We start from the raw sequence: 22,164 nt of genomic DNA on the forward strand, positions 1-22,164 counted from the left end.
AGCATCACTGGGCACCCTTCTTTTCCCCAAATGACCACATGGAGCTCTTATTACTACCAATTAATTGTCTTGTGAATCTGTGTGCATTTAATTATCTGACTTTGATTGGTGCCCTGTTATCTACTCTTTGCCAACACGGGAGAAACCACTAGACATCTATGAAATGTTCATAAATCTCATAATTTTCAGTCATTGTGTTAATGTGGATCTATCTTTTTTTAATTAAGTTTTACCCTCTATTTGTTTTTATTACTGTTTGATTATGGAATAAAAATTATGCTTAGCATCATTTGGTAGCTGAACATTGAACTTCTAGTTCTATTAATACACCAGGGTGTTCCTGAGGAAGATTAGTACAACCCTGTTTGTTGAATGAAAAGCAAAATAAAAAGAAAGCATTAACATAAATGGGAATGATTGTTTGCTACAATTGTCCTTGGTAATGAAATACAAGGTGAAGCTGTAGAAATTATATTATCTTGATAAAATTGTAGTAAATGTAAATAATTTTGAGAGTGTGTGTAATCAATACAAGGGATTAGTTTCTTGCTGTTCTCCCCAGGGCAGTGTTCCTAGATTTCATGTCATCTTTATTAATGCAGATGTTAAGCTAAATAAAATACACACCTTCTTAATTTCAAGCATAACAGGTATGACTCGACTTCTTCATTTTAGTCTAAATGACTTTACAACATCATGCAATAATTCTGTGTAATACTTCTGTTCTAGTTTGAGCCAGGATGAAACCAATTTTCTTTATACTAATTTTTTTTCTTCAGTGAACTATCTTTTAAGCAGCAAGTTTTCCAGCTGGTGGATTGATAACACTCAAATATTTATAGATACTGCTGAGACACCAAGGACACTTTTCTCTACCTGTCAGATTTGCTACTTTGGACACTAAAGGAGCAGATCTGTTGTATCTACAACCCTCCCATAGGAAGGAGTGGACTAGACAGATGGCAAAATTGGCTAACCAAAGTATTCCATCCATATATATACGTAGGTCTTGGTATAAATTCAGGGATCATGGAAGTCAAGCCCTTCTTCTTCCCTATTCTTCCATCCATGGCCAGTATCCAGGGAGAACTCCATCTATCCATCACCATTGATCCCCAGGCCTGTGAATTCCTGACCTTCATCATCCTCCCCTCAGCTCCTGTCTGCTCTGCCCTCTCTCTGGCAGCTCCGGGACATTTCAGAGCTGCTCACAGCTCAGGAGATGCCAGGGGAGCTGCTGGGGGTAGGGGAAGGCAATAGGGGTTTTGCACATTCCTGCACATATTTGTATATATTTGTACATATTTTATCACTAGCATTTAATTAAAGCTCTCTAGTGTAGTTTTCAATCTGGAAAGGCCCTCTCCTTATTCTCTCTCCCTTCCCTACCTGGGTTGGGAGAGGGTAGGGATGGAGGGCATTGTTGTCACCCATTTAACTGCCAGTCCTGAGTCAAATCATGATAAGTTCAAAACCTAAATTAGCAAAAGCAGTAAATATTAACTGAAGTTTGTTTAATCACCAAAAGCATAGTCAATAATAGTTTACTGAAATACATTTTGTTTTGCTTTAAAATGAAAAGTAGCATGCTCACATTATATACTTTCATTATACGTTATGAAAATTGTCTAAAACTGCAGGAGTACCTTTCCCAACTGACTCCTGGTGAAAAATGACATAGGTAAAAAATATTAACCTGTAATCTAATTAAAATTCTTAAATAGACCTGGTGATTTGAAGTCCTGACATTTTTTATTTCAGTGGTACCAGGAGTACAGTCTCTTGGCTGATGTTGAAAATAATCTCCCACAAAATTGTTGTTTGGATGGTCAAAATGATCTCCTAATTCTTTTTATCTCCTCAGACTTTAGAAAAATCATACTCTTCTAAACTGAAGAACTTACAGAGTCACAAGTGTTTCAAGATTAACTTTCTTCTAAATAAATTTTGGAAGAAAAATACTTGAGCACTAAAAGGCACAAAGTGTATGAAATCTGAGAGATGTTCAGGAATGTGCTGTCACCATAAGACAGATCAACATCTGTTTAGCTTTAACTCTCCCTCCTTCTATATGAATATCAAAATACTGATGATATTGCTATTGTATAAATGCCAGATATAATAAGAGAAGCACTGGAAGTTCTCATGCAGACAATCGACAATCGAGTTTCCATTTGCTCCAAGAAATGCAGACCAAGGCTTGCACAGTATCTGCAAAATGCTGCAGTTGTTTTCTAGAATTTCTAGATTCCTGGCTGCCAGACCAGGCTCAGAGAGGATGAATTTTGCATCAAAATTGCAAGAAAATTCAGTTCTGTTGCTGTTGGACGGTGATTTCTTGTTTACCTCAATTTACATCATGCAATGCTGTTTGTTCGATTGCCGTGTTTGCCCTTGCCACACTGGAGCTCAATTCTGTGCTTTTATATGAGGAAGAAATGCAGGTACTCAGATGTGCCAAAGCCATCCATGTGGCTGAATCCAGACATCTCCAAAGCTAAACTGTGAGCTGCACCAAGTGTCTTAGGTTATGTCTACATCCCTGCTATGTGACACAAAGGGCAGCTGCCTGCTTCTGTGGGAGCAAATTCTTTACCCTGTGAAGCAAAAGAGCTGCATCCATAGCGCCTATGGGGAATGACCTTGGCTTGCAGTAGCTCTTCAGCTGTGTTTGGAGACTACTGGGGAACGTGTTAGTTGGCCCCAGGCAGAAAATGCACCAGGAACAATTTCCACAACCTCTGTGGAGAATCAACATTAACTTTGTCATAAGCAACAGAAGTAGTTTACTCATACCTTTAAGATGCTTCTTCCTTTCTACAACTATATAAGTGTGAACAGTGACTAGAAGAGAGACAGCTGTTCACATGGTAGAAATCTAAAGGTAGTTGAGACTAATCTCCTTGAAGCATAATGTCCCAATTTACAGTCAATACAGCCTATTAATAGCTTAGATTTAAGCATATACTTCCAGTGTCCTTCTATCCCATCAGTGATTACTAAAATCAAGATAAATCTTTTAATCCTGGTTTCACTGAAGTTGGTGACAAAGTCCCACTTTCTTCATGGGAACCTGGATGACCTTTTTAGGATGCAAGTCTCCAAATAAGAGATGTCTGTTTTAATTGGATTACTTGCCAGTATCTCTGCTGATAGGCAGCAGAGACTGACAAAAACAATTATAATTCTGATATTCTGGACAGCTTTGCTACTCTAGCTCTCCCCCAGCATCTGAAGAATTGGCAGATCTTAGAAGAAAGTCCATACTAAATTAGGAAACGTTCCTCTCTGCTCTATATTAACAGCTTGCAAGCAGCAGGAGACCAAGGAGTTTTGCTTTATGAATTATTTTTTAAATGGAGAGAATTAGTTCTTTTCTTGTCCTCTATTTTTATTGCAACACTTTTGCCAGGACTCCATATGCCAAGATGTAATTAGTTTTCAGAGGAGACATTTGGAGCTCTGGCACAGACCATGGATAGTTTTAACAGCTTCTTTTCTCCTTCTTCTGAATATTAAGCAGCAGTATATAATTGTCTGTGACATCTTTCAAGGCATCTCTGGAGCTTAAATAATTTTTCAGAATTAAATAATTTAAAACTAAAAATAAGATTAACACAAGTATTATTCAAAGAAGATATTTTAGGCACATAAAAATCAGGAATTCCTACTGTTATGATGGTTCATTTCAGTGCATATCCAGTCTTATCTTTTCATTATACATATGTTCATTCTCTCTCTCTTTCTATACAAAGACAAGAAAGCCTGAATAAAGACTGCCAGATGTGTGCACTACAGAAGATCTGATTTTCTGAGGAGAGCCATATCTTTTTGTTCCTTGTCTCTTGAGTGTTTGATATTCCTTTTATTTCTCTCTACAGTTTGGGGTTCTTTTTCATTTGATCAGCAGTTTGGGGCTAACCAGCCCTCTGGAGCTAACAGAATATTTGCAGTGATCTGGAGGATCATTGGAATAAATGAAAATAGTTACTGATATCCCTAGATGAATCACAGAATCACAGAATCTTAGGAGCTGGAAAGGACCTCGAAAGATGATCTAGTCCAACCCCCCTGCCAGAACAGGATCACCCAGAGCACATCACACAGGCATGTGTACAGGTGGGTTTGGAATGTCTCCAGCAAAGGAGACTCCACAACCTCTCTGGGCAGTGCTCTGTCACTCTCAGAGTTGATATTTCACCTCTGAGAGTGAAGTATCTGAGGTGACATAGCACTTCAGTGGTGAGATATCACCTCTGCCTTTCACATCAGCCCAAACCTGTGCCTGCTCTACATGGTATCAACCACAAATACACTGACCTCCTTCAGGCTTGCTGTTTTTTCCTGGTTTACTTCCCATCATTTTCTGAACCCAACCCAAAGGAATGAAAACTTCACGGTCACCACAATATTTTGCTCCACATTGCACTAGATAGAGCAAGCATGTGGACAGGAGTAAAGCAAATCAGCCTGACTTCTGGAGAGTCTAAGGATAAATTAATGCTATCTGCACCAACAGCTCCACAGAGGGAAGCTGCTGGAAGGTGTGTAACCAGGGACTGCTGATTGGGGGACCCCCTCACATGTGCTGTGTGCAAAGTGCCCGACCTTTATGTGTAATGGCCCCTCTGACTACAACAGGTCTATGAATCATTTCTGCAAGCACGTCTGTGTCTTTTTGATGGGTTTGTCATGGTACATGTTCACCTCTCAGATTCTGGAATGACCTTCAGCTCTACAGGTGTGTTCTCACAGGTGACTGGTATTTTGAAGTGCCCTTCTCCATGCTCGAAGTCTGGCTCCCCTGTTCACTCCTCCCCTGGCTCCTGTACAAATGCAGCTGTCAGGGGACTTGCAGTCACAGCTCTCAAAGGCAGTGAACTCTTTTTACAATTGCCCATCAGAAAAGAGATGGCAAAATCTTTTACTTCTTTAAGTCTGTCACTTATGGTAATGCACGTATCAGTCCACCTTTCAAAGATATTGAGACATAGTGACACAGGATGGGCAAACTGGTGAAGTGACCGTGTTCAAGCATGACATGAGACTGCACTGTGCGTGACAATCTTGCAGAAGAGCTCCTAGGATGTGCTGCAGACTCTGCTAAGAGGGGATTGTTGAGAGTACTAGTCACGTAAGTGAAATTCAGTCAAGGTGGAAAGACACTTGAAAAATCATAAAATTATAGAATGGCTTGGGTTGGAAGGGAACTATAAGGTCATCTAGACCAACCCCCTTGCAGTGAGCAGGGACATCTTCAACTAGATAGGTTGCTCAGAGCTCCATCAAGCCTGACCTTGAATATTTCAAGGGATCTCCACCACCTCTCGGGGCAACCTGTTCCAGTGTTTCACCACTTTCATAGTAAAGAACTTCTACTTAACGTCTAATCTAAAACTACCCTGCTCTAGTTTGAGACCATTGCTCCTCATCCTGTCACTACAGACCTTGTCAAAAGCCCCTCCCCAGCTTTTCTGTAGCCCCTTCAGATGCTGGAAGGTGCTGTGAGGTCTCCCCAGAGCCCTTTCCTCTACAGGCTGAACACCCCAGCTCTCTCAGCCTGTCTTTGTAGCAGTGGTGCTCCAGCCCTCTCATAATCTTCATGGCCCTTCTCAAGACCCACTCCAGTTTCAGGCACTCAGGTCCATGTCCTTCTTGTGTTGAGGGCTCCAGAGATGGACACAGTAAAAATACAGGTCCTCAGTTAAAAAGGAGTACTTGCACACTTCCCATCTAGAGAGTGCTGAGAATTTAAAGCTAACGAGGGTGAATTTGGCTGAATTCGTGGAAGACATAACTAAATTTGAATTCTTCCTTAAAATACCTGACTGAAACAGTTTGCTGCTTGACTGCACCTTGGCACTGCATCCAGATGGTAAAAAAAAATAAAATAAAGATGGGATCTGAGCCTGCTCAGCAGCTAAATATGCAGTTATCAAACAAAAGAGATGTCAGTGTTCACTGAGCTGGTAAAAAAGACTAATCCGTTCCAAGGCTGGAAAATTGTGTCTTGGGTCTTACATAATCCAGACAGCTTAGTTTCAAAGGGATGAACTTCTGCATGCCAGAAAGTCAGGCTCTGGCTAATAAGGTGTTTAATAGAAGAAATTTCATGTTTTCTACAACGAAAAACTGACAAACAGAATGTGATGCCTCCCCTGCCCTCTGGTCTTAAAATCTTGTGCTATTTAGATGCATGTACAAACAACTGATACATCATGCATTTAACAAGCAAAGGTTTGTTCTCTATGAGCTAATTTCACCCAAAAGTCCTGCCAATCCTACCTTCTTATGAAAGAGCAAGAGATGCTAAGAATGGCTGAGTACTGCAGTCTGTGGATCACTTGCCTTCAGCCTTCTGGTGTCACTTGCCAGCTGGCTGCCACTGCCTCAGGAGCCTGGGATGGGGCACCCACTGTCAAACTCCCTCCATTGCTACCAGCCAAGAGTCATTCAAAAAGTGCCCGGGATGCTACAGACTTTCTTCAGCTTTCCTATACGGGCACTCATTCAAGCCCCAGACAGGACAGCTGGCTGTCATCCCTGGAATGTGGTGCTCTGGACATTGCAGTGGGAGGCTTGTGAGAAGCCATGGATGTTTGATCAAAGCTGTATACTTCTTATGAAATCCAGCATTAGCTAGCTAGAGGCTGCTAACACACCCAAATCCCCACAAATCCCCTTCTCCTATCTACCTTCAACCTTTTTGTGCAACCTAATCCTCTGCACGTCTAAAGTGGGGGCCTCATATGAGTGCTCCAGCTGTCCTCTAGGCTGTCAGGATCATCTCTAGCAAGATCCTCCATTCTCTCTTACTTTTGTTCTCTTCACTCTTCTACAAGATTTTTTCATAGAATCATAGAATCATAGAACTATTCAGGTTGGAAAAGACCCTTGGGATCACTGAGTCCAACCATCATCCCTGCTCTACAAAGTTCTCTCAAAGATGACCAAATCCAGTCCTCCCAATGAGGTCTGTTCTTCAAACTCACAATCTCAGAACAAAGGCAGTATCAGAACAAAACAGGGTATGGTGGTCTTTCAGTGTTTCAGTTCCTTAAACCAGTTGGCTATGTCTCAAACAGCAAACTTCTCAAAGTGAGGGACAGCCTGGAAATGCATTTGCAATTGTAGAGGAAAAATGTCTGAGTGAAGAGGAACCCCCATTGTGCTGATTATTAAACTTTCCTTTGCTGAACCAATAAACACAAGTAAATGTTTTCCAGGTTATATTCCAGTATTGGCTCATCTTTCCTTCTGCTTGAAGGTTATAAAATCATGGATGGGGAAGAATAATAAACAGTATTTTTCTTCATTAGAACTTATCTTGCTAAATGTGGAAATGTCAGAAGGAGATGCAGAAAGTTGATACCTTTCTGTTCATTTTGTAGTTGTAACAAGACCTTGGAAAATTTATTTCCTTCAGAATTCTTTTATCTTTGGCCTCCAGGTGCAGCACAGAGATCTCCAGATATTTTCATAGCAAACTTTATGTGGTGTGAAGGATGGTAGGGAGATACCACAAAATAATCGATTAAACAATATTTGGAATTATCTGCCTAAGAAGTTAGGCATATATTCCTATCAAAGTTTCTAGGTTAGGAGCCTACTCACCCTACAGACAAACTGTATGGATGTTTTTTTGTCTTTCCATTGACTTTGAGGGACCTCAAACTCATCATTTTAGTATAGGTGACAGAAACCACACTTGTTTGTTTTCTGAAAGAGCCATAATTTGCTGTGAAGCTGGACCTGTGGCAGGGATTGATGCTGACTCTCTTAAGAAAGTGACATTCTGACCACATCTTATTTTTTAGATCCCTTTTTCTCTGCCTGGCTTATTAAAAACAAGAGTTTCTTCCCCGTAATTTATGCAGTGAGTTCAGTAACTACTCAGTGCTGAGTATCAAGCGATGTATCTCAGACATGGCCTGTATTCAACTATCTAGATGACACTTTGCTTGGAGTAACAAGGATTACATCAATTTGCAAATTAAATGCAGTCACTTTTGCTAAGTGAACAAGTCTTTAGATTTAAGATCCCTGGGGTAGGAGCCAGCACTTCCTGGACCATTACTTTTATGTGCTTTGGCACTTTAATGACACATTTGGTGTCAAACTGTCTCTGAACACATACAACACCTTGTCTTGATCCCAGACTCACCACTATGTGTAGAGAGCATGAGGTTCATCCCAGAAACTGCAAAAAAAACCCACCAAAGATGACAAATGAGCAAAGCAAGGTCCTTTTGAAAATGAAACATAAAATCCTACAAGTAGGGAAAAGCTGAGCTCGTTCATAATCAGCAGAAAGCTCTGTTTGTACCTGAAACATTGACTTAGCCAAAAAACAAAGAGTCATGTTTTCAAAAGCAGCCCATTAAACTGTTGGTGTATTTTTCATTCCATGCAGACCCTCCTGCTTTGAAGTAATTTTGGAAATTTAGTTTCAGGGGCTGAATTTTATCGAAAGCAAATGAAGAAAACTTTCCAGTGGAAACAGAATTTTTCAGCCAGCCATAATATGGGCACTATAGTGCTCTCTACCATCACCACTGGAGGCAGGAATTTTGCTGCCAAACACAAGTGTTTTCTGGGGCTCCCAACATAAGGAGGACATGGAGCTGTTGGAACGAATCTAGAGGAGGGCCACAAAGATTATCAGAGGGCTGGAGAACCTCTCCTGTGAAGACAGGCTGAGAGAGTTGGTGGTGCTCAGTCTGGAGATGGCTCTGGGGAGACCTTAGAGCAGCCTTCCAGTACGTGAGGGGGCCACAGGAAAGCCAGGGAGGGACTTTTTACAAGGGCATGGAGTGACAGGGTGAGGGGGGAACAGTTTCAAGCTGGAAGAGGGTAGAGAGATAGATGAGATATTAGGAAGAAATTCTTTAGTGTGGGGATGATGAGACTCTGGCATAAGTTGCACAGAGGAGTTGTGGAAGCCCCATCCCTGGAAGTGTTCAAGGCCAGGTTGGATGGGGCTTGGAGCAACCTGTTCTAGTGGGAGGTATCCCTGCCCATGCAGGGGGGTTGGAACTTGATGATCTTCAATGTCCCTTCTAAGCCAAATCATTCTATGATTCTATGATTCCATATTCCTACTTTGAAAGAGGAAGCAGAGGGAGTGAGGACCATGACCAGGTAACTCCATCAATCCTGTGAGGATTATACAAGTCCCTGATGAGAAAGAGACAGGTATAAGTGATCTCTGAAGCTACAGGGTACATATCAAGCTAATAAAAAACAATATATATATTAAAAAGATTGGGGCAACAAGGATAAAACTTTTAGGGACACCACACTCTCTGAGTCTGAAAACACCAGGAATCAGGCTGGAACAGCAGTAAGGCAGGGAGGCTTGACCCTGTTTTGCTGTCAGCTCTTGCATGGGTGTACTCCTGCACAATGCCTGGAGCTCTGCCAGCAGCACCATCCTGCACAGGCCTGAAGGATGCCTACAGGATGGTGGTGACAGGAACAGGGCCTCCAGCAGCTCTACTGATTGTGTCGATAAGGCAGGAGAAGAACAGTGTCCTGAAAAGAAAGAAAAATCAAGAGTCCTCTCCTTTCTAGCCCAAGTGGCTGAATTAGTCACTTGATGGACAACATGAGGCAGTAGACCTAGCACAGCAAATAGGCACTGCAATATCTGTTGTTAGGGTGTTGCTTGTGTGAAGCGTGGTGAAAAAAAATGCACTTGTCTCTAGGTCATGGATGGGAAGGACTTAATGTGAAGACTGGAGGAGGGACAGGAGCTGGCATTGCCTCTGTTGGATCACGCAGCTTTTGAGATACGACAGCAAACATGGGCCAAGACGGCAGGGACTCATCAACCCCATAGAAGGTTTGAATTCATTTTCCCAGTCTGGACTCTGCTTCTCTAAGCTGGCAAAGAGTAAAGCTGCTGTCCTTGGTTGATCTCTAAGCAAATCCATGAAAGGGAAGGTCCTTTTCTTTTGCATCCAGAGGAGGGCGACAAAGCTGGTGAAAGGGCTCCTATGAGGAGCGGTAGGGGACCTTGGGTTTGTCTAGATTGGAAAGAAGGAGGCTGAGGGGGGAACTCATTGCTGTCTACAGCTTCCTGAGGAGGGGAAGGGGAGAGGGAGAGGCTGAGTTCTTGGGATCCAGTGACAGGATGTGTGGAAATGCTTTGAAACTTCACCAGGTTCAGATTTTACATTAGAAAATATTTCTTTACCAAAAGGATAGTCAAACACTAGAACAAGCTTCCTGAGAGGTGATTGATGCCCAAACCTGTCAGTGTTTAAGAGGCATTTGGGCACTGCTCTTAATAACATGCTTTAACTTTTGGTCAGCCCTGAACTGGTCGGGCAGTTGGACTAGATGATATTTGTAGGTCCCTTCCAACTGTTCTGTTCTATTCACTTGTGCAGGGGTTGACACATACACCCATCAGTTAGTGGTGCATGAGTTGATTTATATGCATAGGTGCTGCAGGAATTCATATTAAACCTTGTTTCCAAGGTTTCAACACCTACTCACAGAAATGCAGTTGGATTCTTAACTGCACAGACTTTCTTGTCTTGAAACACCAGATTGGAGGAGGAGACCAATAAAACTGTTCAGGTTCATAAGGATTTAGTGGAAGAAGGATTAGCACCTGTTTTCAAAGCCTATATTCAGACCACAATTCTTTCTCCTGACTGATGTTCTCAGGTTCATTGATGTATTTGCTATCACCATTTGGAAGGCTATATTTAGACTCCCAAGTCATACTTCACTCCAAAATCCTTTTTGTGGGAATTCACAATGAGTTTCTTGACTAAGGTCTAAAAAACTCTTGCATTTTTTATGGTTCACTGGATTTCTAAATTACACTATCAGAATACCCAAGGGAAAACTGTCAAGGTCTGAATCCCCTGACAGAGTGTGGTAATAAATTTAGTGGAGTCACTGTAATCGCCTCTCCCTGAAATGCCAATGAATATGATAAATATGATAAAGCTTCTCACCAACCTCTTACCATTTTCCAGAAAGATTTTTCATATGCAGATAGTGATTTGTTAATACTCATACAGTCAAAGACATGCAAAGGATGTACAAAGTGAATCTACTAAAGACTGTTGACATGCAAATGATATGCGTTTTTTTCAGGTCTAAATGGGACAAGAGAACATTCAGCTCTTTCCAGCTCTAGTGTAGAGCAAGAGTTCATTACCTTTGAAAAAATTTAAATATTGAATTTGAAAATGGGTTTCTAAGATAAAAGGAAATATACATGCAACTAGTTGTTGGAGAACTTTTCTGCTGGAACAACCTTCCATTTGAAAATTACATTTTTGAAAAACATTTTACAGCCTGATTGCTGAGGAAGTGAAGATGGCAGGTTTGCTTGCAAAGGTTCCAGCTTTTTATTCTTAAGAAGTAACATGGACAAAAATGCTTGAAGGTTTTTGCACTTTTGTGCCTTTGGTATCTCAGCATGTTCTGCCTACTCCTCAGCTTCAGTCCAGAAGGTGGAAGGTCTCTAGTTCTCTCCTCTGCTTTCTCTGCAAGTGGTAACATCTTTTTTCATCCTACCTGCCTTCATGGGGAAAAAAAAAAACAAAACTTTTTTGCCTTTATCTTTCCTAATTTGACAAAAGCTGGGAAGTAAAAATTGTCTGTTTATGCTTTTTGGGAGATATAATTTTGAAATTCCTTACCATTTCATTTTGCCACCAGCTTCTGTCCTCAGCAGAATCAGAAGGAAATTCTTCATTATGAGGGTGGTGTGACACTGGAACAGGTTGCCCAGGGAAGTTGTGGCTGCCCTCTCCCTGGAAGTGTTCAAGGTGAGGTTGGACGGAGCTCTGGGCAACCTGATCTAGTGAGAGGTGTCCCTGCCCACGGCAGGAAGGTTGGAACAGGATGTTCTTTGAGGTCACTTCCAACACAAACCATTCTACGATTCAATGATTCTGTGTATTCTACTTTCTCTTTGTGTATTTCCACATAGTCAAAACAAGTTTTAAGGCAGGAAATGCTGATCTCCAATGTTCAAGTTTAAACTCCTTCAGGGGAATTTCTAAAGTCTCAGCACTTACTGAAAAAGTAAAAAAACTCACTTCCCTATAAAGGCATCTCAGAATAAACAGCATCAACTGAAGTCAGTGATCACTTGAAAGTCTTACTGTCAATATTTCAGCTCAAATAGAAATATTTTTGGTGAACAGGTGGAAAAGGATGTTCTAGTTGATAAAATGCACCGAGTTTTTCAAAAAGCTTTTGACAAGGTTGAAAGATTTGGAAGAGAACTAAGCCATCACAGTCAAAGAAGGAAGGTCACCTCAAGGATTAAAAATTTCTCGAAGACAGGAAACAGTAGGATTAGATGGTTGGTTTTCACAATGGAGGAGGATTATGTATGGATCCCCAGAGAAATCTGTGCTCAAAGTTGAGCTACTCAACATCTTCTCAAATGGTCCAGAAAAAGAGATGAATAATGAGATGATAGCATTCACTGAGATAAATTTTGAAGCCACAAAAGGAGTTGCAGTAGTCATATCTCACACTGCCTGAGAAGAGGGCAAACATTTCTGGAAATCCCAAGTGGTCAGGTGGTTGAATAAAACAATATTTCAATGTCTTTAAATACAAAGGGGAAAAAAACTCTACCTAAACCAGCTTGATCTGTCAACACACAGTGGCAGGTTCTTGTCAAGCTATTGAACCTCAGGAAATAAAGTTTCAGCTCCCTGTAGACAGTTTTATAAATATGTGAGCTTGGTGCTTGACAGTATTCAAAAGATAAGAGACCATTAAGAATCTAGAAAAGTGAGAGAGAATATACTGCTGTGTCAAACCACAGAGCACTCACTCCTTATATATTGTCCTGGTCATTCCTGGATGTAACAGAAGCAGAAAAGGTTCTGAGGAAGATGTCAGGAATAATCAAAGGAACTAGGAATCCCCAGGGAAATGTTGGAAGTCTTCAAATAAACAAAGACCAATATTTACCAGATGCAATATTTACCAGATGCATAATTAAAGCATGAATCTTGTATCTACAGGATACAGATTGCAGGTTGTAAGCACAGTTAGTGTGAAATAATGACTACAGAGATTCACAGAGGAGTGTTCCATCAAAGATAATTGCATGTTAGCCCCCAGGTCAGGTTATCCTGCAATTGCTGACTGTCTGAGACTGTATCAGGGAAGGATCTCTAGTTTCAACATTTCTTCTGCAGGACATGGTCAATACTTCCCCGCAGGGTATGCAAAACTGAATTTTGCCTCTCCCAGTATGAGAGGGAAAGGACTCAGCTAGAGTGTCCCAGAGAACCTGAGTTTCAGCCCTGCCTCCCCTAGAGGGTCAGCAAGCTTGGGGGGCAGTTACACGCAGCCCTCCAAAGTGGTGGGCATGTTGCCACTCCACACATTTTGCCAGCTTATGAAATATCCTGCTTGGTATTGAGCCACATCTTGGGCTAGATGGAGTTCTGATTTGGCTTCATCTGGCTTTTTTCACACCTACTGCTGTGGGCAATGGCATAAGAAATTTATCAGCATGTTTTTGTCTCCTGTTTTCAACCGATGGGCTTCTGAACCATATCCCAGGCTCTGTCACTGGTGGAATGAGTGACACGGGTATGTCACTTTTATTTGCATTCATACACAGGTGCTCATTCTTTGGACAGACTGAACAATATTTTGGATCTTCTTTCCCAACTGGAGAAAGGCTCCAGATCAAAGAATAACACACAAAGTCCTTGCAGCTAGGCAGGAAACAGGACTCTCAGACTGTCTGACCAAAGTATTAATTTTTTTCTTGATTCAAGGGCCCAGTTTTAAGGTCTGATATCACAGAATCAGAGGGTTTGGAAGGGACCTCGAAAGATCATCTAGTCCAACTCCCCTGCCAGAGCAGGATCACCTAGAGCACATCACACAGGAACGTGTCCAGGCAGGTTTGGAATGTCTCCAGAGAAGGAGACTCCACAGCCTCTCTGGGCAGCCTGTTCCAGTGCTCTGGCACTCTCACAGGAAAGAAGCTTTTTCTGATGTTTATGTGGAAGCTCCTGTGTTCCAGTTTGCACCCATTGCCCCTTGTCCTATCACTGCACATCACTGAACAAAGCCTGGCTCCATCCTCCTGACACTCACCCTTTACATATTTGTAAACAGGGATGAGGTCTCCCCTCAGTCTCCTCTAAGCTCAAGAGGCCCAGCTCCCTCAGCCTTTCCTTCATCATCTTTGTGGCTCTGCACTGGACTCTTTCAAGCAGTTCCCTGTCCTTCTGGAACTGAGGGGCCCAGAACTGGACACAAGATTCCAGATGCGGCCTCACCAAGTCATAATGGAGGGAGAGGAGAACCTCCCTTGACCTACTAACCATACCCTTTCTAATGCACCCCAGGATGCCATTGGCCTTCTTGGCACCAAGGGCACACTGCTGGCTCATGGTCATCCTCCTGTCCACCAGGACCCCCATGTCCCTTTCTCCTACTCTGCTCTCCAGCAGGCCAGCCCCCAACCTGTACTGGTCCATGGGGTTGTTCTTCCCCACATGCAAGACTCTACACTTGCCCTTGTTGAATTTCATCAAGTTTCTCCCTGCCCAACTCTCCAACCTGTCCAGGTCTCCCTGAATGGCAGCACAGCCTTCTGGTGTGTCAGCCACTCCTCCCAGTTTAGTGTCATCAGCGAACTTGCCAAGGTTACACTCTGTTCCCTCATCCAGGTCATTGATGAAAATACTGAATAGTACTGGTCCCAGTACCGACCCCTGAGGGACTCCACTAGTCACAGGCCTCTAACTAGATTTTGTCCCATTGACCACAACTCTCTGACTTCTTCCCTTCAACCAGTTCATGATCCATCTCACTACCTGATCATCAAGACCACACTTCCTTAGCTTATCTATGAGGATGCTGTGCGAGACAGTGTCAAATGCTTTACTGAAATCAAGATAAACCACCTCTACCACCCTATCATCATCTATCCACCTAGTTAGTTCCTCATAGAATGCTATAAGTTTGGTCAAACATGACTTCCACTTGGTAAAACCATGTTGACTGCTCCTAATGACCCCCTTATCCTTGATATGCCTAGAGATAGTGCCAAGAATAAGTTGTTCCATCACCTTTCCAGGGATGGAGATGAGGCTGACCGGTCTATAGTTACATGGGTCCTCCTTATTGTCCTTGCTGTAGTCTGGAGTGACATTTGCTTTCTTCCAGACCTCAGGCACCTCTCCTGTTGCCCATGACTTACCAAAGATGACGGAGGGTGGCCTAGCAATGACCTCTGCCATTTCCCTCCACACCCGCGGCTGTGTTCCATCCAGACCCATCGATTTATGGATGTCCAGATTCCTTAACTGATCCCTAACCCAATCCTCATCTACCAAAGCATATCTCAAGAGCTAGCAGGTGCTGAAACTAATTCATTATCTCATAAAATGCAGACTTCTCTAACTACATGTGGCAATTTGCTTTAATCTTGTGTTTCAGCTACTATATACAGCTTATTCTCAATAATAAAGTCTCTTCAGCCCCAAGCTGATTTAAATGCTCATTTTTGCCAACTGCCCTTCAATCCTTGGCACTGAATCCTGAAGTAATACAATGGGAAGAAAGAAGGAAGAGCTTTTTTGTCTGTTGAAAGAACATGAACAAGATGTAAGGTTTTCAGTGATGAGATAGCAGGGTTGAGTTGACCCCAAATGCATTTGACTGAAAAGCTACAACTTCCATGCCAAACATTTGTCTGCTACTTAAGAGCAAATACTAAACTGAGTAATCCCTTTGGAAGAGGCTTTAAAAAATCTTCCGTTAGTCATTAAACCCCTTCAATGCCTCATTAATTTTAATAGTATAATTTGGTTTTGATTAACCAGGTTGTTAAGTGTCCACTGTCAAACACTGATAAAGAGGCAGAATTTGCTTTACAGATCACAGGCATGTAATTATATGTCCCATCTGAGCTGATACAGTGTGAGAAATTACCTTCAGCCCCACAGAAATCATCCCAGCACAGTTAACACAAAGTAATCTGCCTACACATTCACATCTATAAGGTACAAATTAACATGTCCCAGGAACTTTTGACACTTCCCGACCACTTAGATCATGTTCAGACTGAATCTCAACATTTCTGAAGGGAACATTGAAGAAGTTTAATTAATTTATCTAAAATAATACAAACATAGAATTATAAGATTGTTTCAGTTGGAAAAGACCTTTAAGATCATCTAGTACAACCATTAGCCCAGCACTGCCAAGTCCACCACTAAACCACGTCCCTCAGCATCACATCTACTCATGTTTCAAATACCTCTAGGGATGCTGACTCCACCAGTTCCCTGGGCAACCTGTTCCAGTGCCCAGTTACTGTAGACCTGGAAACACACTAGGAAAAGTTTTAAGAATGCTTGACAATGGAGCTGTTGGAGAGGGTCCAGAGAAGGGCCACCAAGATGGTTGAAGGCTGAAGCACCTCTGCTATGAAGACAGGCTGGGAGACTTGGGGCTGTTCAGCCTAGAGAAGGCTCCGGGGAGACCTTAGAGCACCTTTCAGTACCTGAAGGGGCTACAGAAAAGCTGGGGAGGGGCTTTTCACCAGTGAGGGCAGTGATAGGACAAGGGGTAATGGTTTTAAACTGAAAGAGGGTAGGTTTAGGTTAGACATCTGGAAGAAATTCTTCACCATGGGGGTAGTAAGGTGCTGGAATGGGTTCCCCAGGGAGGTTGTTGATGCCCCCTCCCTGGAATTGTTTAAGGCCAGGTTGGATGGGACTTGTGCAGCCTGGTCTAGTGTGAGGTGTCCCTGCTCACAGCAGGTAGGTTGGAACTTGTTGATCTTTAATGTCCCTTCCAACCTTAACCATTCTATGATTCTATGAATTACCAAATTTAAAATGTAAGAGTAAATTTAATCAGACATATATTTTTATCTAGCATATTGAAAAATAATTGTAGTGAGATGAACACAATTTTCCTTATAGAGGCTGAGGATAAGCACAAAGGGAGTTGTGAAAATGATGCAGAATGTCAGCATCTTGAAATGTTCAGAAGTCCAATGCAAAGGCTCAGGCTCCCAGAAATTAAAATAAACTGAGTGAAAAAAATGAACTTGATTCCCTCAGTTATTTTCACAGCAGAATGTAGTTCTGTGCAAGAAAATCAGACAGCTTGGGTTTCTTTCATAGCTGATGTCATGCTTCACTTCAGGCATACTTCATAGGTGACTGATAAATCTCTGTGGATGTTTTCCCTTTGAAAATTTTATAGTGCTGATGCACTTTCATTTAAATATGGAAGCATTTTGGAACTTTATTATCAATCTCAGTGAAATCTTTAATTAAAAAGTCAGATGGCTGCCTGCCTGCTTGTAAAACCAGAGGAGCCAACACTAATTTATGTACACTGTAAACCAGGCATAACTATCCTGCCAGTAGACTTGCAGATGGTTAGCACTGAGAGCACAAAAACAAGGGTCAAAGCATAGCCACAGCTCACACCTTTCTAACCAAATGTTCACCAGTCTCCTCTTCTATGCACATATTTTCTGTGAAGTTTCTGAAGAGGAAAATACTTACATTTTAGAGCAGTGGAGCTTTTAATTGCTTCTGCTCGTATGATGTTACAACTTCAGAGATTTGTTCTCCCAGACGCTAAGGCTGTACTACATGGAAAGTTATGTTCACTGTAACAGAAGTACAGCTTCCAATGTGGACTTGGTTATGATGATTTTCCTATTCTTCATGCTAGAAAAACTGTTGTCAAATTGGAGAAAAATCTCTTATAGTTGGAAATACCTCCATAGTGTGCCCTATATGGAAAAATTGCCATTGAGTGCAGATCTGAACTCACCCAAGGGTGAACTATTAAACTGATATCTAGACAAAATAGAGGGCTGATCCTGTACTATACCATCTCCTTTAATGAATGGACTTTTAGCTCTTGATTCCTGGCCAATTCCCACCAAGTCAGGGGTTTTCTACAGAGGAGCTGTAGGGGTAGAGTTTCTTAAATGATTGTGTGCCTCTCATGGAAGCTTTCTGTTGGAGATTCTTCTCTGTAGAAGGGCATGGTTGTTGCTGTCTATAGGGAGGGCTTGTAAAGCAGAAGAGACCATGTCCAGTATGTCTAACTGACTCTATGTTAAAGAAAACAAGGAATGGAAGTAACATCTCCCATGGTTTGGTTAGTGGGAGACATTTTTTCCCTTCCTTCCCTCCTCCTTCCAATTTCAGTAAGTTTTAAAATCACCTCAGCTAATTCATGGTGTTTCTGAAACCAATACAGTTACCAGGCTTGAGGCCTGATGCCTCTCTGTGGTTCTTGTAACGTTTTGACTGGGACAGACTCGTTGCAGAAACTGTACAAAACTTACCCAGAGAGATCCCAGTTGATTATTAGATAGTTCCACTGCACGACCACGAAGCCAACATCTGCATTACTGCTACTAATAATCCTTTTTGTCAATTTCTGCTTTTAAAAATGTAAAACATAAACTGTCACTCTGTAAGCTTTGTTTTCTAAATTATGTCATACTTCGTGCCCTTACTAATTTTTAAGTTGCTTTCCTAGTTTTCAGCTTCATTGAGATTTTACTCTGCCTGGGTGTAGCAGAGATGGAAGGAGACAGTTGTATACTGAACCAGTATTGCTCAGGTGGTGTGCATAGGAACAATAAACTTCAACATGCTACAGATTACTCTATAGCAGAAGAAACACGTTTATTCTCAAATAATTTACAATTAACAATAACTAACAGGACTTTTGTGCCGATGGGTAGGGGAAAGGGTTGTGTCATGACTCCAGTAATTTCCTATACATCTACCTGATCTTTTGCACCCTGAGTTCTGGCACTCTGGCCTTCTCTGTCTATTCCACTAACATGAGATGCTGTTGAAGACAAGTCCTTTCTCAATCAAAGTCAAGGGGCAGTTGGACTCATGACAAACTTCCTCACCTTACAAAGGGAGGACATGTAATTAGGTTGGTGGATGGATATCAGCTGCTATGGTTGGTTTGCAATCACTAAAGCAATTACTACATCTTTGTGTGATGAGCTGCTTTTCAACAAGCCCTGCATGGATATTATGTCTGCATTAGCCCTGCAGGCAGATGCTTCTGATCCCATCATACAAGCAGTATTTGCTCTATGGTCATCTCTCTTCCACAAGTCCTTCTAAAGCTCACATCTGGCTGTGACCTTCACAGCAGTCCAGCTGAGATCCTAGCCACCAGTTTCTGACAGTGTCATATCTTGTGTTGTAAATTTCACCTCCATGCAGAGGATGGCATTGATAATGGGGTATTTTAAATGAACGAGCTGGCGGGTAAGATAAACCTTACCAGTAAATGCTGCCCTCTGTAAGTATGATTCATCAAGTTTGTAAATTCATATACACTTCATGAAGTCTCATAAAGTTCAGTATTGTGTCCCCTTCTGGGCTTATCAATACAAAAGAGACATGAACATACTGGAGAGAGTTCATCGAAGGACCACAAAGATGATGAAGGGACTGGAGCATCACTCCTATAAGGAAAGGCTGAGAGAGCTGGGGTTGTTCAGCCTGAAGAAGGCTCAAGGGAATCTTATCACTACAAATAAATACCTGAAGGGAGGGTGCAAAGAAGAATCCAGGGTCTTTTCAGTGGTGCCCAGTGACAGCACAAGAGGCGATGGGCACACACACTGAAACAAAGAAGGTTCCCTCTGAACATCAGGAAACACTTTCTCACTGTGAGGGTGACTGAGCACTGGTACAGGTGGCCCAGAATGTTGTGGAGTCTCCAGTCTCTGGCAATATTCAAAAGCCATCTGGACATTGCCCTGGGCAGCTGGCTCGGGGTGGTGCTGCCTGAGCAGGAAGGCTGGACCAGCTGACCTGCAGACATCCCTTCCAACCTCAACCATTCTGATTCTGTGATTCTGTGATTTTTGCTTCGGTGGAGTTGCAGTTACACAGTCTAGCTCTGACAGCTAACACCTGCTCTTTAGCTCAGGAAGAGAATAAATGCTCAAGCTACCCTGCAGCTTTCTTCCACTATTCACTAACCAGTAAGAAATGTATTTGACATTCACCGGTTTGCCCTTATGGGAATTATCATTTGAAATAAGGAATGGGAAAGCACACTTTGCATGCCCAATCCTGTTCCCCTTACTGGGTATATTCAGATACCCACACTGAGCAACTCAGACTCTAAGACCAAAGGCAGTTTTAAACCAAGTTTTGCTATTTTAGTGCATGTTGTTCTGCAATACACTTGTAAGTGCAGTATAGCTTTACACTGTAATAGTGTAACAAATTCTCTTCTGCGTTGGGTTGGATTTTTTTTTAACCCAGGTGAGTCGACTTTGCTCTGGGAGGAACCAGATTCTTCAGTTTTGTGCATGAGCAACAAAACTCTCATTGTGATTGAGTAAATCCAAATCTTACATCCCACCACTCAGCTTTAGAGCAAGGAGGAAGTTTTGTGGTAAATCCAAGGGCCTTCCTGAACCATTGTACGTCCTCTTTCTTCTCATTACTACAAGAATGTTGTCATTAACTCCATCCCTCTCCTGTCTACAGGATGATAAACAGATCTATCCACTGCAAACTGCTTAAATTCTGCCAGTCATCCAGCTAGAGGTGAAATACTGCAATACACACACACACAGTGCTCTCTGAAATTTTAATCTGCTTAACCCAATTACATAGTAAGATAATGCTGTACATACAACTGCTGAGTCTGCAGTGGCAGAATGAGGCAAGTGCCTCAAAAAAAGCAGCCCTTTATTTTCCACTGTGGATAGGAGCAGCCTGCTGCAGATGCACAGCAGCTTTCATCAGCCATCGCGTCCTTAACTGAGGGAGACAAAGCTGGTGCTCTTCTTCCTTCTTTGCTCTTCCTTTTTCTTGTCAGTGCTGTGCCTCTCTTTCATTCTGCTTGTTATCTTCTTTGCATTTTCACTATACAGGGGTTCTTTTATCTATGTTGGCTCTATGTTCTTTGTCTTCTTCCTTATGTCTTCTTATCTCAAGGGTGCATTACCTTAGTCATTTGTAGTTGATACTTTGTGATGTGTGTTTATACTCTTGTGGGCCACTGGTATAATCATTCATTTGTACTCCTCATTCCTCTTTGATCAGCCTCTGCTTGTATTGTCCACAGCCCATACACACATTGAGAATTTTATTTAAGATGAGTCTCAGAACATTCTCCAATTTCAGACTGGATCCCAAGATCATGGTTCCACGTGGTCCCACAACTCTTTCTTTAGTTCCAAGGCATCTGCTATTAGTTCTGAGATGTAACTTTATCTCAACACAACTTCTTTTTCTTCCCCTCCAGCCCCCTGCCAAAAACAGAGTATTGTCTATCCACTAGAAATCAGCCTAAGTTACTCATTTTCTATCTTAAGGATGAAAAGACATTGTAACCACAAAATATTCCTAGATTCTTCATGAGCTGAATTTGCTTGCTAGAAGGTTAGAAGGAAAGGCTGGGTTGAATCAGAAGCATTTTCTTCCTGCAGGACCAAATCAAGCTTTTCTTAACAGAGAAACAGTTTAAAATTCATTAGCAAGGTAATGTAGGTCACCTAATGCATTTTTTGCTTGGAGTTTCTCTTTGTTTTTTGAAATAACGGTGACCTTAAAATTGGTTAAAAAGAAAGGTATCCTTTTTTACTATGGAATTCAATGCCAGTTGCCTAGCTAAAAGGCCAAAAAAAGATGTTGAAGCACATATATATCCTTACATTAACTGTTTTGTAGGCAACAGAGCTAAGCAGGCTTGATTTCCTATGGTTTTATGTCACACATTCCCTACATATTTGTCATTTCAACAACCCTCCCTCTGCAAAATCCCAATGTCTACTCAATATCCACCCTTTGCTTCCATAGTAACTCAAGGTTTAACCATATTTTCTAAATATTTCCCACACTCTCCTCATTTTTTCCCTAGGTTCTCAGAGCTCTACCATCATGATTCCCTACTTCCTTTAGCTACTACCTAGGCAAGAATGCTAACATGCACAAGATCAGTAACAGCATATTGATTAGCTGACTACTGCCAGAATAGGCAGCAGCTGAGTTCTCTCTTCCAAACAGCAGTTGCTTCTAGAGAATTCCTTTTTACTGCTCTGTGATAGTTTTCACTAAACTTAGAAGAGCTGAATACTTCTTTGACCTTTCTATTCCATAAAATAGGGTGAAAATC

Source organism: Apus apus, chromosome 2 (assembly GCF_020740795.1).
Source record: "Apus apus isolate bApuApu2 chromosome 2, bApuApu2.pri.cur, whole genome shotgun sequence".
Classification (NCBI taxonomy): domain Eukaryota; kingdom Metazoa; phylum Chordata; class Aves; order Apodiformes; family Apodidae; genus Apus; species Apus apus.